This window comes from Aphelocoma coerulescens, chromosome 12 (assembly GCF_041296385.1).
Source record: "Aphelocoma coerulescens isolate FSJ_1873_10779 chromosome 12, UR_Acoe_1.0, whole genome shotgun sequence".
Classification (NCBI taxonomy): Eukaryota; Metazoa; Chordata; class Aves; order Passeriformes; family Corvidae; genus Aphelocoma; species Aphelocoma coerulescens.
Genome location: NC_091026.1, coordinates 10840720 through 10857286, shown reverse-complemented (window position 1 = coordinate 10857286; position 16567 = coordinate 10840720). Strand labels below are relative to the sequence as shown.

The 16567-nt window shown below is 45.1% G+C and overlaps 1 long non-coding RNA gene across 1 annotated transcript; it reads right to left on the bottom strand.

Annotated features, from left to right (window-relative positions):
• Window positions 1-3247: 3247 nt before the first annotated feature.
• Window positions 3248-10175, bottom strand: LOC138117665 (uncharacterized). The gene is made up of 3 exons (XR_011154766.1): window positions 10148-10175; window positions 5022-5364; window positions 3248-4355 (listed from the first exon to the last, which is right to left on the bottom strand). It is a non-coding gene; the product is annotated as an uncharacterized lncRNA (long non-coding RNA).
• Between the last annotated feature and the right edge of the window lie 6392 nt (window positions 10176-16567).

Below are 16567 nucleotides of genomic sequence, written 5' to 3'. Positions count from 1 at the left end.
GGAAAAGAGGTCTATGTAAGAACCTCCACTGAGCTGGCATGTTTAGGCAGTCACCACTCAGATCTTCAGTCATCATTACCCAGGTAAACCAGCTGTTCTTCTGCTATTTACGATCTCCCCCTTAAATCTACCCTCCCTATGACTCAACCCACAGGCTTTAAAGTGTGCAGTGTATTGACATTTATATAGTACATTTCATACACTTCCTCTCAAAGCTTTTTACAAAGCCATGAATTACATACCTGTCACCCACTGAATTCATTCATCCAAAAAAGCAGCAGTCATTACGCACTCAGCAATAAGCCTCATAACACTGCCAGCCATTGAGTTTGTATATGTGTGCACCAAAGAGATAAAGTTACTTTAATGCCATCTCTGCTATTAATGCAACGGAGAGCAAGGGAGGGGAAGGATGAGGAGGGGGGGAGTAAATGATGGGTGGGAGGGTCTGGGTCTTTCTCCATACTTAGATGTAGAGATGTAGCATTTATTAACTGCTTAAGAGGCTGCAGCTGCAGGAAGGTAATTGTGTGAGTGGCAAGGTGCCTCCATCCTGGTCTATAGAAGAGATATTAAAACAATAGAATGCTTTGCATTTGTTTTGCTCCTTTCATTCTGGGATCCCAAAGTGCTTTTTAGACATTAATTAATTCTCACTAAAGAAAAAAAAAAGACACCACCACAACTTTGGAGTGGTTTTAGAAATGGAGGCTAACGGGTTTGCAAATTTTCTGCAGGCTGCAGGAAGAATTAGTGGCAGAAATGAACCCTGCCATCTTGATTCCCAGCTCACTGGTCCACCTCATATACTCACCTCCTTTTCTCTACTCCTATCAACCCTGCTTCTTTTTAATCAGTATTCCAGTGGGATGGCTTTCACTGCTGAGGGAAGACTGCCTTAACTTTCATCTCAATGAACCAAGCATATGTACGGCATCTAATTAATATCTCTGGACTTGATTGCAGGCAGGAAAAAAACCTTCCTCCAGATTCCAGTGATTTTAGGATGTATTTTCCACCAGCCCTGTGAAGCCCATCTGTGTTGAGGAACTGGCAGGGATCAGTTCAAAGACAAAAAGATGGAACTCAATCTGCTGCATCCTGCACAAGTCCTGGATTTTCCCTGAATGGAGTAAACCCCGTGGTGTGCTGTTCTTGAGCCAACGTTTACCCAAACATTAACCCTAATTCCTCCTCCCCATACTGTGCTGCAGTGACATTTCTGATCGCGGGATTCAACAGATTCCAATTCTGATAGTCCAAAGCCTTTCCCAAACCTTGGTGGAAAAGGGCTACCCCTGCCCAGAGCAGGTGAAGAACTGGGAGGGGACACAGCATAAATCAGGCCTTAAGAGATTTATTTAGTTGATGGACTGAAATTGAAATGTCATAAAGTGACAGCTCCTGGTCTTACTTGAACTCTCCAATTCCAGAAGAATTCAAAAGCAGGGCTGAATGGGAGAAGTCACTAAACTGGGGAGAGGAGCTAAATGAGGTTTTTTCTTCATTTTGCTAGTCCTAATATGGCTTTTGTAAGAGCAAGTCCCTCTTCAACCCCCAGGACACCAAGTACATGAAAGGTGTTACTCTGGAAGAAGAAAGAGCAGAAAATAAGGTGTGAGAAAAGAAATGCTCTCTTGCTGAAGGCTGCCACCACCCTAATCTTTCCTGTTCCAAGAGAAGCCAAGAGGAAAATGGTCTTTTCCCTCGTGTTACCATCAGGTGGTATTTCAAACTCATTTCCAATAGATGAATTTCATTTTAAAAGGGTGGTAAGAAAAAAATCAGTCTCAAGAAATTCTGAAAAACGTCTGTCAAAATATGATCAGCTCATGATTTCCAGTCCATGAACCATTTTCTGGACTGTTCTGTCAGTGGCTGGAAAGGATGAGTCCATGTCAACACCAGATGCTCATAAAAGCTATCTTTGCCCAAATCCTTCTCAATTCTCTTACCAATTACTGCAGTCACCAATGAGGAAAGTCATCCAGATTATCAAATGACCATGAAAATTTCTACTTGGGAATGAAGGAACCAAAATAGCAATTCTGGTTTGCGTTTACTGAGTGTCTCCTTGCTCAGGACACAACCTGCCAGGCACTGACATCTTCCAGGTGACACCACCACTCAGCCCATAATGTCTGTGGTTAGACAGACAGATGGCCAGCCAGACAGAGAATACACAGATCCTTATTTGCACCCCATCCAGGGTATCACTGCCTGCAGTGAGGAATCATCACTCATTTCAGAGGGGTTTCTACTCCCTGTGCCAGGTAGATGAAGCAAGTGCAGTTCATTTGAGGCCTTGCTGTGGCAGACACTGACACACATTGTGTACAGCTGCACTGATGACAGACCCTTTCTAGAGAAATCTCCTGTCTCACTTGGGGATGACTCAAGCCCAGAGTTTATAAACCTGTTTGTAAACAGCGTGTGGTTTAGCAATGACAGCCTCTTTCTTAAGCCATTAATTTAAAAGCATTAATGTAGCTTAAACACACCTCCCTGTGTTCCTTTCCTCCAGGCTCTGGCCACAGCACTGAAGGGTGCCACGCCAACATGCAGAGCGTGCTTACAAGGCTGGGAAACTCATCTGGGAATCAAACATGTCAATGACCAAATGCCCCCTCTTCAAAACCCGAAGGCCTCCAGGGAACAGGCAGGATCCAAATCACTGACCCTCATGTAACATTCAGAAGCAAGAATACCCTGTCTGGAGAGAGAGCTCCCCTCTGTCTGCATTGGCTAAAATACACAAACATGGAATTCTCTTTGCCTCTGTTTTCACCAAATTGCAGTTCTCAATGGGGTTTCAATATGGTCTCTCAATTGGAGAGACGTTCAAAAATCCCTCTACAAATGGCAAAATAGAATATAAAACAACAAAAAGGGCATTGCTTTAAGTCTAGCTAGATTGCAGTTATTATGAAAAAAGATATTTTACATTTCTTTAGTAAATTCCACAGTAAAGCATTTAGCAGCCTACTGCTGAAATTTTAAAAGCAATATGTTGGATCATATGCCTAAAACCCACTAATTTAAATGAAAAATAGAGACAGGCATTTACTACTCCTACATATTCCGTGTCTCCCTTCCCAGCACACACCCTTGCATGCACAGGGAAATCCCTTTGGCCATGTGGTGGTTTCTGGGGTTGTACTGCTGAGCTGGTTGTTTGGAAAAGACCAACTCATTCAACTGGCAGTCAAGAAGAATGAGATCTCAGACTGGAAATAAAGGAGGAAAATGGAGAAGAAAACCCATTTTTATTCAAAGGCTGCGGAGAGAAGACCTATCAGTCATGCCTAGAAGGAACACGACAATTTCTTGGAGAGTCAAGATGCTCAGGGCATTAAATTTTGTATCTTACTCTAAGTGCTAGAGAGAAATAGCCCCTGTCCTCTGCCAGGCTCCTCATCTCAGCCATGACCAGAATTCCAGCTGTTACATCCATGGATGGTGCCACTGGGGCATTCCTCAATGCCTGTCTCATATTTCAGACCAGGCTAATCCCACCTGTGAGTACACTGTGTATGGAGTATGTCACAAAGGAGGAAGCTGCTGCATGAGGCTCTGTGTGTTGCAGATGAGGGCAGAGTGGGCTTAAAACTGTAGGAAATTTAAACCTGGTTCCAGTTCACAGTGATGTCAAACCACAGGAAATGAAAGCAGAAAGTGGAGATTTATGAAAAAAGTGGCAGGAGTCATTATTATGTGTGCAGTATTGATTGAAGAAGATCGTGTTGCCCCCAAATCGAAATGGCTTTTACGTGTTTGGGCCCATCCTGACAAAAACACTTTCTTCTGTGTTGACGAGGCCATGTTGCCATGGAGATGCAGGGCTGGATGCTTGGCAAAAGCACGTTTCGATAAGGCAGGTCTAATGGATATATTTTCACAACATTCACAGTTCCTTTCTGCTCATTTTCTCCTGAGCAGACTTGTCCACTTCTTCCATTTTGCCACTTGATGAAAAAATATCTTTTTAATCTTTTAATTTAGCTTAGATTTCCCTCCCTCCAGCACCAGAGCTTGCCAATTAAACTACTTATCTGAGATGCTCCACACCAAGGCCAAGTGCTTGCTTTTCATTATCAGGTTGGGTGGCTTGTTTTCACCCTCCCTGCTCCATGTCTGAACCTCTTTGCTGCTTGCTGTATGTTATAGATGTCGTGATACAAGATGTGAGCTTAGAGTTTCATGCTAGTGGAAGAGGCCATAGGTTCATCTTTTCTTTAAGGCAGCCCTTCTGAAGTCCTTAGGACAACAAAACAATGTTGTGTTGGCTGGTACATGTCTTGGAGCATACGCTGATGCTGCCTGGGCCAAAAGCAGGAATGATAATACAGCATCACCTAGAAGAGAGACAGAGTTTAATTAAATGTTTTTAATTCTGGGTGTCTGTTTATCTTTTTACTATAAGCAAATGCAAGTTTCTTTTAAACTAATTTGAATAAGAGAGCAATATCTGTGCTTATGCAGGTACACAAATACAAGCAATCCTACACACAGACAAGTAACTTCACATCCAGTTCCATTCAAACATCTTTTCCTGGTTCTTTTGAGTATCTTTGGACCATCTTCTGGAATCTGTTTGAGTTTCTTTAGCAGGAATAGCCAGTGGGCATATTGACTCGAAAGGATGCTCACAAAAACATCCTAAGAACAGTCTGAAGAAATACTATAAGTCAGTGAATTGAAAAATATATATATTCATGCCACAAAATGCATTTATGCCATGTGGCCTCTGTGACCAATTAAAATTAGTCAATTCCTTTTGGTTTGGGGATACTCTTAATGAACTTCTCCCGGAGAAAAGAGCACACCAAGAAGTATTTGCATCAGCAAACAATTTCAAACAACCAATTAGCTGGAGAAATCAACACTGCAAGCATAGAAAATTCACAAATAGAAAAAGAGGCAAAATTCATTCAATAAATTATTCATCGTGCATTATTTGTCCAGTTTCCTTTAGATGTGGCCTAAGTTATTACTAATTAGTTATGGATACCTTTACCTACCAGGCCAGACTTTGTTGAGAAGTGGAAAAAACCATTATCCCCAGTGGTGATTTGAAGGTAAAGCTGGTAACTCAAAGCTTGCGTCACCAAGTGACTCTTACAAGCTCTCTTGTTCCAGCTGACAATAACAGAGGCCAATTTTCAATGGTGACAGTTATCAAAGGGAATATTCATCTCTTTCCCCCCGAGTCAGGGCTGAGGCAAGCTGTCGAGTCAATATTTTGGAGGCGTCATTGTTCAGCACATTCAGAAAGTGCCCGGAGGACTGCAGACACCAGGGCTGTCACTCAGACATTTTACAAAGACTGGGATGTTTCTTTGTCCTTTTGTACATGCCAGTGTTCTTGGGAAAAGAAAAGAAGAAATGAGATTTAGTATCACAGGATTCCTTGTTTCTTTGGCTTTGCCTCTGTCTGGGCTGTATGTCATATAATAGGGCTTTGGCCCAGGACGTGGGCTGTGAGATGTGAGGCAAATGGGGCAAGGGAATAATCATCCAATAAGCAAATTCATTTCATCTCCTCATGCTTCAATTTTGCCATCCACAAGACACTGCTAATGATACTTCCCCCTGCTCTAAGATCTTTGGATGCAAAAACCCAGCATTAACTCTTTAAAAAGGCTAATCCCCTTTGTCTGCTTTAACCACAGAAGCATGCAAAGCTCAGTGTTAGATGTGCCTCTGCAGTGCAGAGGAGCTATAATTGGGAGCTCAGAAAGGTACAGGGGAGAAGGGGCAAAGACAGCCAGGAGCAGGGAACTGCTTGAGTAGGAGGAGACACCAAGGAGGATCCTGTGGATCCTGAGGGAGGGATGCGATGAGGTCTGTGGGACCATGAGAGGTGGGAAGGCAGTGGAGCAGGAGCAATTTTGCACCACGTTGAGTAAAGTAAGAGTGACTTGTTAACAGATTTAAAACATGTAAAACACAGTCCTTTCCACACCACTCCTAGTGACTCTGGGACTGTACCCAAGAGCTTGTTATCACCACAGATGGAACTGTTTTTTAACAACATCCCTGACCAATCTACTGACTCTGAGGAGAATCAACAGACTTCCCGACCACCCTTAGAATAACTGTCAAATTTCTAGGGTTTTGAGGGCCTGTGCACAGTTCTGTCCTAAGCATCAGATGTTTGCAGCCACATCTGTAAATGCCCTGAGTGGAAGATATTACTAAAACAGAGAAGGTATCCTATTAACAGGACATCTGCATCTGCACACAGCCACATGCAGCCAGTAGATGAACACAAGGCTTACTCTGGTTCCCTTGTTCATCTGATTACAGGATGGGAGATCAGAGAGGAGGAGGAGGTCTGAGTACACTACACCTTCCTTGTAGATTTTCTCTGTGGAGTTTTCACATGGTCACGCTTCATTGATAAAATGAGTCCCGGGAAGGTTTATTCATTTTACTGCTTATTGTTTTCTCTAACAGGTGCAATCATTATAATTAGGTCTGTACAATGGCATTTTCTTGTTACTCAAATTCCTTCTGTCTCTCAGATGCTCCTGGCTATAGCACTACAGTGGCTGCTGCTTAGAGAATGAGTAAAAATGAGTTGTTTTCTTTCCCTCCTTTTTCTTCATTCATCCATATTAAGCCAAGAAAAACACACCCTCCATCTCACACAGATAATTTCTTCCTTGTCTTTCTTGGGCTCAACCAAAGATGTTAACAAATGCTCCACTCACTTCTGATACCAGCATCTTCCTTGAAAACACAGCACCTTCCTTGAAAACACAGCACAGACCCACACCAGAGACAGATGCAAGCACCAGAGCAGACCGTAGTTAATGTGAAAAGGGAAGAAAAAAACAAGGCTGTCCCTGGAGAACTGCCCCTTGCCTCCAGTCTTGGATGGAGGGACACCAGGCAGCTCAACAACTGACACTCAGAGATCCCCAGCAGTTCTGGGGCAAAGATTGATATCCAACAGTTGAACACGTCCACTACATCTCTTCCTGCTTTAGAGGCTGTGGTTTCTTACCCCCAGCTAAATGCACACAAATACATAACCCATCAGGAAAGTGGTGTAATACCAGGCAGAGCCTGGTTCAAATACTCAGGAATGCGTGGATGCATCCAGTTTAACCAGCAAAAAACTACCTTTTGAAGCCACATCAAACCAAAGCCTTCCATCCCAGAAAACATTGAGCTTGCCTAGAAAACAAAGGAAAACACATCTCTGTTGGCACTGTACAGAAATGGGTATTTTTCCTGTCATTTTCTTGCCTCATTATATGATGTGCCAAAAATGTAAACTCAAATAGTCCCTTGGAGTGGGGTCTTTCTGGAAATGATGGGGCTGCATGTTGGCAGAGGCCTCAAGGCCCGATGGGTTTGAGGCTACAAGCAGCAACATCTCACTGAGAAAATGAGGCTCTCAGGATAACAACTGGGGGGATGTGTGCTGCTTTCAGTCAATCAAGCCCAAACTCAGTCACGGAGTAATCAAGCTCAATTCAACCGACTTCTGCGTTATTATTGTTATTATTTATCACTTGAATTACTGGAGCACCTTGAGGAGGCAACTGAAATGAGAGCGGAGAGAGCTGCTGCTGTACAAAGATATAATGGGAGTGTGGCAGTCAGGGTGAGCACAGAGGCTGCTGAGAAGAGGCTGGCAACAAGCTGAAGAGAAATGGGGATGCAATAAGGCTTTTGCAGTGTTCGTCTCCTGGCCCTGGGGGGAAGATCTTGCACCCTGATTTCAGACAGGCTGCTCAGCATCTGGCAAACTCAAGGCTCCCTCCACAGCTGGTGGCAACAGAGATGGATTGCAAAGCTCAAGTCTGACACAGGTCCTGTGCAGAGCTGCATGGAGGAGCAGGTTCAGGCTATCATGCTGCACCAGCCCATCAGAGCCTTCATCTTTCCCATTCTTCCTCAGATACGAGCTTTCTCATCTCACCAAAGTCATTGGCCACTGCTTGCTTCATCCAGCCCTTCCCTCAGCAGAAAAGCTGACACATCCATTGGCATGTCAGCTGGGATCTGTCCAAATGAGACAGGAGTCAAGTCCCTTCCCTCTGCCTTGCTGCTGAGCTCACACCAACTGTCATCTGTAAGTAATATGCTAGACATGTTTCTTTTTCAGTTAAAAAAAAAAAGTAATTTATTTTCTAATTACAAAAGAATATAGGATAGGAAAAAAAATGAAAGAAAAGAAATTATGACTACCAGATGGCAAATCACCATTTAGCAGGAGCAGGCAAAGAGAGGACTCAGTCAATCACAGGGTAAGTGATAAGACACCAGAGGGAACTACCGAAAAGAAAGGCAGCTCATTACACAAAGCACTAAATTATTCTTAGTGGGACTTCTCCTCCTTCTTTTCCCCTTTCTATTTTTTATTCTGAGCCATAAAGCAAGTAATTCCACTGAGACCCTCTTTTAAATGATTAACATTTCCATTTTAACTTTTGTTTTTGGTTGTGTCCCTGCCATTAATCTTCCTGTCTTTTTCTGTGCCCTGCTGTTCACCTCATCTTCTAACTTTCTAATTCCCTTGGCCCATCCCTCGCACCCACAAACGCATCCATAAGCTTTGCTGCTGGTGGGAGCCGTGGATGGATCAGACCAAGGCTGGGGGGGATGTCCCAACACAGCATCACCCAAGACCCCAGCAGCATCCTGGCCCACCAGCAGAGCCACCATCCCTCTAAAGAGGCATCTAGCCCAGATTGCCTTATTTGCATGGATGTCCTGGGGCAATTTAGAAATCCCTGGTAAAGAGATAATCCTGAGATACACCTGGCCAGCAATCCCTGCTTGACTTTGATGATATCCTGAGCTGATGATATCCATGGCTGGCTGAGATCTCTTTCTGGCCCAATTGTTTTCCACTGAGCAGCTAATTCATCAGTGGGATGAAAAGTTTCGGGCAGCACAGTGTTTTCAGGCAACATCACAGCAACATCTGTCTTTGAAAAGGCAGGATACAAACCACAGCTCCTTTTCCTCAGGGAAGACACTGGGGGAAAGGTGGCAGGTCAAAACAGACTGTTGTCCATCTTTGCACGTTTCTGGGTAAAGAGGAAAACTGAGGGAGTGTTCATTATTCACTGATGGCTCTCATTGTGCCAGGGTTCCCAGAAGAGCTGCAGGTTGCTGGGCTGCATTCCTGTCCTGCCTTTGATCCTGATCTGTGCTGGGACATTCCCAAAATCTCCTCCCCCACCAGTTTCCCTCTATTGCCAGAAAGGTAAATATTATTTCCTTCATTTGCAAATCCCCTGTAAAACACTGCTAATGTGCAGGGAGGGCTCAGGTTTTTACAGCTGCCTCCTGGCGCTGACAAAGCCTGTTCCCCTTAGCAGCAGCGAGCCAGACATGGGTGTTGCTATCCCATAAATTCCCTCTCACTACCAGTCTCCTTGCACTGTTGGCATTTAGAGCTTGTTCGTGTGTTTTAGGAGCATTAGGCAAAATACCGATAGCCAGGCATTTCATTATTCATATTTCTCTGGCCTTAGCGACAGAATGTAGTGCTACTTGCTAATGAACTGGGCTGAAGCAAATGTGTCAGTGGCACTAACTGAAGGGAAAGGAGAGAAACCTCACTTGCCTGCCCCCTTTCACCACCCCCTGGGCTGTGGCCATGGGTGTGTAACTGGGAACGGTGTCCTGCTTTTGCAGGAACCACGAGCTCAGGTGCTGGGGGATCGGCTGGGGGATATTCCCCTCCTTGGCTACAAAAGCAGCGTGGCTGGATGTGCACCAGAGAGAACCTGGGGAAAGGGGGTGAGGGAACCCCAGGGCCTGGCACAAAAGGACTCCCATAGCACTCCAAGCTGCCTCCATCCATGAGATGAGCTGTTGAATGATGCAGTTTTGTTTTTTCTGGAAACCACGCAGGCAAAAAGGAGAGGTTTCAGTCGATACATAAAGTACTTTTTAGCAAAGTGAGAGAACTTCAGCTCTGAGCAGCTCAGGGGCACCTGTTAACTGTGGCAGCTTCAGAATATGGGCACTCACTTGTCAATAAAAACCAAATCTTGCACTTGAAGCAAAAACAAATTAAAATTAATTAATCAGCAGAAAACACTTCATTTGAACTGGGAAGAGCAGATGCAACTAGCAAGTCTAGGTGGACAAACAAGATAATCAAATCAATACCCACACTTTTCTCACTGGCTGGCAGCCACAGGCTACTAAGGGAGAGCAGAGGTGTGGATCTGCCTTGTTTTTATCAGCCCTCAGTTGGTTCTGTAATTAACTGGAATTCAGGCCTGCTGGGGGAGTTATTACCCTGTCCTTGGGTGGATTTGGTCTGCACAAGGGGGGCAGCTTGCTCGTGCTGCTGGTGTCTTCTGAATCTCACGTTGCTTCTGCACAAACCTTGCTCCCTCCCTCCAAACCAGCACAGCCTGTGAAATGTGAATTGTAGGAGGGTGGTAGATAGTGGAGGGATAACCCCAGTTCATGGCTGTACCAGCTAATCAGTGCCATTGTCAACAGGAATAGCTGCAAACGAGTAGGGCCAGGTGTAGGGCTCAGTTAATAATGCTGTAATTGAGAGTAGATTATCGGGCCCTGACACAGGAACAGGGCTGTGGAAAGATTTTCTTCTCTTTTTGTTTTTAGCTGTGTTTAGCTGTCTCTAAAACGCTGCTTAGATTTTGCAGATGGCAGTCATGTTGTTCACGTGCCAGAATTGTGTGTGTGCCCTCTGTGGGGACACCCCCAGTGCAGTCGTGGCTTCTGGGGGTGCTTCCATAACAGAATACCTACGGAAAATGCCTGATACATCTCGGAAGAGAGCAGTGTTCCCACTCCTATCCACCTAGCCCCGGGGGCAGATTTTGTCCTGAGGGCTGGAAACAATGCTGGTGTCAGTCAAAGGCACCCTGAGAAATTTGGGCTCTAACACTTAGAAAGCAGGAATCAGAAGCTGGGAGTTTCCCTGTCTCTTACGAGAAATGGCCCAAGAGCATCTCAGCTGTAAAGAGGAGAACTTTAATTTTCTTTAGTTACATATTTAATTATTATTTGATATTTTGTCATTGCCAGAAGAAGCTGTCTTGGTCCTAGAACTGGTTATATACTGAGAAGAAAGACTCATAAATATGCATTTAAAACTGCCCTGAATTAATACCAGTGCAATTCGTTGTGGTTTTTCTTCCCACGAACATTCGAGGGAAGAAGTTTTGCTGGGTGAGGCAGTAACCAAAAAAGACAAAATTTCAGAGAAGTGGGGAGAATATTTGCCAAGCCACCCCCTACCCCCGCCCAAGCTTCTCACTTTGAAATTACAGGCAGTTCCAGTGGTGATCAGAGCAGAGCCTGAAGAGTTAGTGCCATCCTGCTGGGGCCAAGAAACATGTGGTAACACCTACATATTCAAGCCAAACGGGGCACACCGCAGATTTCAAGTAGCACCAATGACTCATAGGTCAAACAAGTGGCTTGGAAATTCACAGGAATATAGTACATTTAATAAAAGGGGGAAAAAAAAGACAACTCACTAGCAAAACAGGAACGGTTCTCCCTAGACTCACACTTCCTTGTTAATGAATGCTTAGATCGTCTCTCCTCTGCCCTCAATGCCTTTTTTTATTGTCCCCATTCTTAATTTTGCATTAGTTACACTTGAAGCTTTTTGTTTAGGCAACAGAAACATGTATTTCACCTGCAGCACTTCCCTACTCCTGAGATGAATGTGGATCTGTTTTAGAGGCTGGGAAAAAAATCATTACTCTGAGATTCAGGGTCTGTTTGCTATTCCAAAAGCTTGTGAAAGAAAAGAAGGTGAGTCCCAGTGATCAAGATTGTGAGTGTGAGAGTGTGTGTGTGTTTGCATGCACACCTTAATGTGCATCTCAGTGATTCTGTTCCTCCCTCACCCCCCTTCCTCCACCCAAGGTCTAATTAAAACAAGAATGCACCAGGCTGCCTTTTCCTGTGTTTCATCTCCTGATATTTTTTTTGTTAAATCCACCAAGGAAATATCCTGAAGTCTTTGAAGTCTTGGGGTGTGTGAATAAAGATGTCACAACGGTAGACACAGGGCTTCTTAATGAGGACACAAGGTTTGATGTCAGAACACTTCAGTGCCCAAAGGAAAGAGATGCTCTCCAACAGACCCTCCCTTTCTCTCCTTCCCTCTTTTTTTTTTTGTATTCTTGCTGCAAGGGCCTAACTTTTTTTTTCTCTTTTGTATTTTTTATTCTGTCCCCAGCTTTCAAGGAGGAAAGGATAAATGAGAAGAAATGTAGGGAAAATGCAGTTTTACAAATCCTATTGTTGTTGATGCCACTGTTTCTTTGTCCCATTTAATCTCAGTAGCATCTGAGGAATCAGCCCCATCCAGATTCCTACTGCCTCCTTTCCGGTCTGGCCCAAGGTACCAGACGCTCTCTCTGCCTCTGTCTCTCCCCCAGCCAAAGTTCTGACTCAGGGAAAGAAAGTTCAGCTTTATCAGGAGGAGAAATCAATTTAATATAACTGAGGGGAACATCTGATCCCTAGAGTAAAAAATTCATTACCACAAGCCTGGTCAGTGACAACAGCTCCAAATACTGCCTGGGACCTTGATGTGTTTGAGCTGATCTGTGTCTGCTTTGAATTCACCTGATGGACCCTTATCCCTATTGCTTTCCACTGTTACATCCGAGAAGTCAGCTTGCAAAATCATGGGCAAATAGAAACCAAAGAAACTTATCCCCTGATTCTCTCTCATCTAACCAGCAGAACAACAGATACCATTAAGGTAGGGCTGAGCATCCTCTTGAGCGTGTCAGTTCCATGCTGGAGAAAGCTCCCATGTTTCATGGGAAAAAGACACTTCCTGCAGATGGGAAATGCCTGTTGGAGCCAGGTGTTCCCTTCCCCTTGGTGTGTGCTTTCTCCTGAGGGAACTGCTGGCTGCCTTGTTGCTGATCTCCCAGGCAGCCTCTGGCCCCCACGATGTCCTGTCACTACTAAGCAAAGTCCCATTGTCCAATTTTGGGATCCCTCCTTTGAACAATGTCCTTAGATCCTGCCACAGCATCCTGCCCAATTTGCTCCCTGTTTATCTCCCATCATGATGGGTTTCATGATGGGTTCCCCCCAGGTCCCTCCCTCCTATGGACCATTTGAGAATCTTTCACTCTTCTGATCATTCCTCTGCAGGATCTTTTACCTCACCTTCACAGTCCCTGATCACCTTCCACACCGCTCAGCACACTCCAGTGCAGAAGTTGAGCACATGCAATGCAATCCTCCCAGACAGAAGGGACTGTCTGTGGCAGGGGGTGTTGTTTTGGTGCTGTTTAAGTGTCTACTGGCTCCTGCTTTCATGCCCTGGATCAGTGAGCCCCTGAACAAAAACACTGAAGCCTCGAAGCCTCAGAAGTTCATGTCTTCATGGGATGTGGTGGGGAGTGCTTTCTGGAAAATGAAGTTTGCAGCAATGGTGAAAATCCAACCTGCTGGCTGCAGAAGCCAGTTTAGCTCCTAAAGATACTGCCTGTGTACTTTTTCATTAAGCTCAAGCATAGCTGGAATTCTTGATGCAAACCTCCAAATTTCAAGCTCAGCATGAGTCAGCCCCAAAGTGCTGAAATATTTAAGGTTTTTTTCCCCACTCAGGGACTAGATTTATTGACACCAAATGAGCTGTATTATTTTTCAGCTAAGGAAGCCCTGAAGTTCGGGGTTGATAGTGATGATGATGATGATGATGATTGTTTGAAATTAAACCCTTTGCATTGACCACATTTGTTCAGTTCCATCCTTCTCAAGTAAGACACAATCTTTCTTCCCCATCAGGATTCCTCCTCAAAGCCTATTGTTTTCCAGCCCCCTCGGGTGATGCTAATACATTTTAAAAGGGACGTGGGAGCACGCTCACCTCCTCAGTTTGTACGTGTATTTAATTGTCTAGACCTGTGGGTTTTCATTCCCACTGCTGAGAGACATCTGGAGGAGGGAGGTGAGCTGTGACATCCCAGCCTGCCTGCAAAGGGACCTGGCACAGCAGCTGGGCTGGAGTTCCCAGGCTGCAAAATACCTGTGCAAGTAAAGGCTGGGTGGTCTCATAGCAAGGGGGATGTGAGTGCTTTTGCTTTGCAATTTTGTTCAGAAGGAAGGGTGGGTAGTCAGCCCTTTCCTTCCTCCTCTAAGAAAGTCACAGCCTTCTGTTTTCTCTTAATAAAACAAAGTACATAGATCAGGTGATTCACTTTAATGGTATATGTTGCACAAAGAGGGAGAGGTTTGTGCTGGAAAATATAAGGGCATGATCTGAGCTCTGGCCCTTATGTTTACTGCTCCAGCCTGCTGCAGCAATCAAAGGTGCCCACAGCTCCCCTGCCAGAGGATGTGACCCCTGAGGCTGAGATTTGGGTAAGGTGTCTCTGCCTGCGCTGCGATGCTCTCCATTCCCCAGACAGTGATTTATCATCAGACTCCACACTGACAGCAGAAGTTAACACAGAAGCAGCGAGTGCTTATCCCAGGAAGAGGGGCAGGGAGACAGCTCTTACAGAGAGCTCTGCCAGAGGCTGCCTGCCAAAATGAAGCCCCTCTCTGCCTGTTGAGCTCAACACTTGTTATAATCTGGTCTAAGACCAGAGCTCTGACTTTGCTGCGCTGGAGACTCTGAAAATTCTGCACAGTATCAAGTTTTTTTCTCGAGGGCTGGCAATTTTTAAGTGAGTGTTAACAAATTTGAGGTGTGTATGCTAAGAGCTCAGGTTGCCATGTAGTTTTATCTATTTACCATCCCCTTTGCACGCTATGAGCACGCCAAAAGCCTGGTCTGTAAACCCAAAAAAATCCCAGGGAAGTGCAGGGCCAAATCCCAGTTTACCAGAGATGGCCAAACCTTGTTTCTGGATCTGATCATCCTTCACATCAGAGATGTGAAGCCACACAGATCCTGAACACTGTTATGATGACTGCATTGCTTCCACTGTCGGACAGAGGATTAAGTCCTGCTCAGGTTTAAGGTCAGCTCCTTTCCCAGTCCGGGTGCAGCCATCTGGTTTTTGGGCCACTGACCTCTGTCAGTCCCCACTAATTCACAGAGGCTGGCAAAAGTGCTTCACACTTGCTTTCTGCAGAGCCATGAGTCACTGCTGGGAGCTAGATGGGTAATGAAAAACTGTTCAGCTTTGTTGTGATTTCCAGATCTTCAGTAATAAATCCCTGCTCAGGTCCAATCACATTGTTGCCTTTAAATTCCCTGCTTTTGGTCCTAATTGCCTGAGTCTCTAATCTCCATAGCACCACAATCCCCAATTACCAGCTGTGGTTTGTGATTTTGTGTCATCGACCCTCTCAGCTCCAGTGTCCCGGCCTCCTTCCTTGGCTTTTCCCATGTCCTTCTAAACACTTTGGTATCTTTTCCTGAAGGCACCCAGTTTGCAAGCAACTCCTGGTCTGCCTTATCATGAACCCAGGTAGTCCAGTGTCTTCATTCCACCTCATCCAAATAAAAATTTTTGGTGGTAAGATGTGCCTGGTTTTCACAGCCTGACCTGTCAGAATCTGCAGGAGCACATCTGCTTATACAATGCACCAACAGCTCATGAAAATGATTCATTGGTGCTAATTGGAGACTGTAGTGGACTGACCCTGGCTGGACATCAACTGCCCAGCAAAGTTGTTCTGTCACTCCCTTCCTCAGAACAGGGGAGAGAAAATATAATGAAAGGCTCATGGGCTGAGATAAGGACAGGAAGAGATCACTCTCCAGCTGCCATCATGAGCACAACAGACCCAGCTTGGGGAAATTAATTTAACTTATTGCCAATCAAATCAGAGTAGGATAATGAGAAATAAAACCAAATCTTAAAACACCCTTCACCCACCCCTCCCTTCTTCCTGGGCTGAATCTATCTCCTCCCCACCAGTGCAGAGGGACAGGGAATGAGGCCTGGAGGAAAGAATTCAGGACAGAGTGCAGGTAGAGGGAGCATCCCACTGCACGTGCCATGGCCTCATCCTGCATGTTGAGCCAGGAGCTGGGCAGGGAGGGAGTAGTGCTTTACACACCACTTAGCCTTTCTCTTGCCTGGAGCCCCGGGTCACCACAGTGGCACAAATACCATTAAACTGCTCCAATCTGATTTGCTGAACTTCAATGGTCCTTTGGTATTCACAAAAGGGGAAAAAAAAAAAAAAAAAAACAAAGCAGAGTCTCTTCCATTCATTCTGGAAAGCATTTTCTTTCCTGCTTTGTTGGTCGTGTGATTGTTTGGTTCGTGCTGTTATTTTAAAGGTCTGTCAGGCAGCCACAGAGGAGAAAGATTTCCATGTGCCCAGTCGTGTGCCATGCAGAAATAACAGCAAACAGTTGAACTAAGCAGCCTGCCAGCTCTCTGTAGTGAGGGAGTCAGCCATCTGAGCTGCTCTCTCCATCCTCGTGGATGCAATCCCTAGCGATGGGGGACACTTCTCAAATGAAAGGCTCTCTTCTAGTGGAACTTCACTTGGGGAAATCCCATTTGGCATGGTCATTTCTCAGCAACCTCTAACTGTGCTTTTCCCCTTCCCTGAAGTGTTGTGCTGGTGAGAGGTGGGAAATGCACTTCTCTTGGCCAGCTCTGCAGGG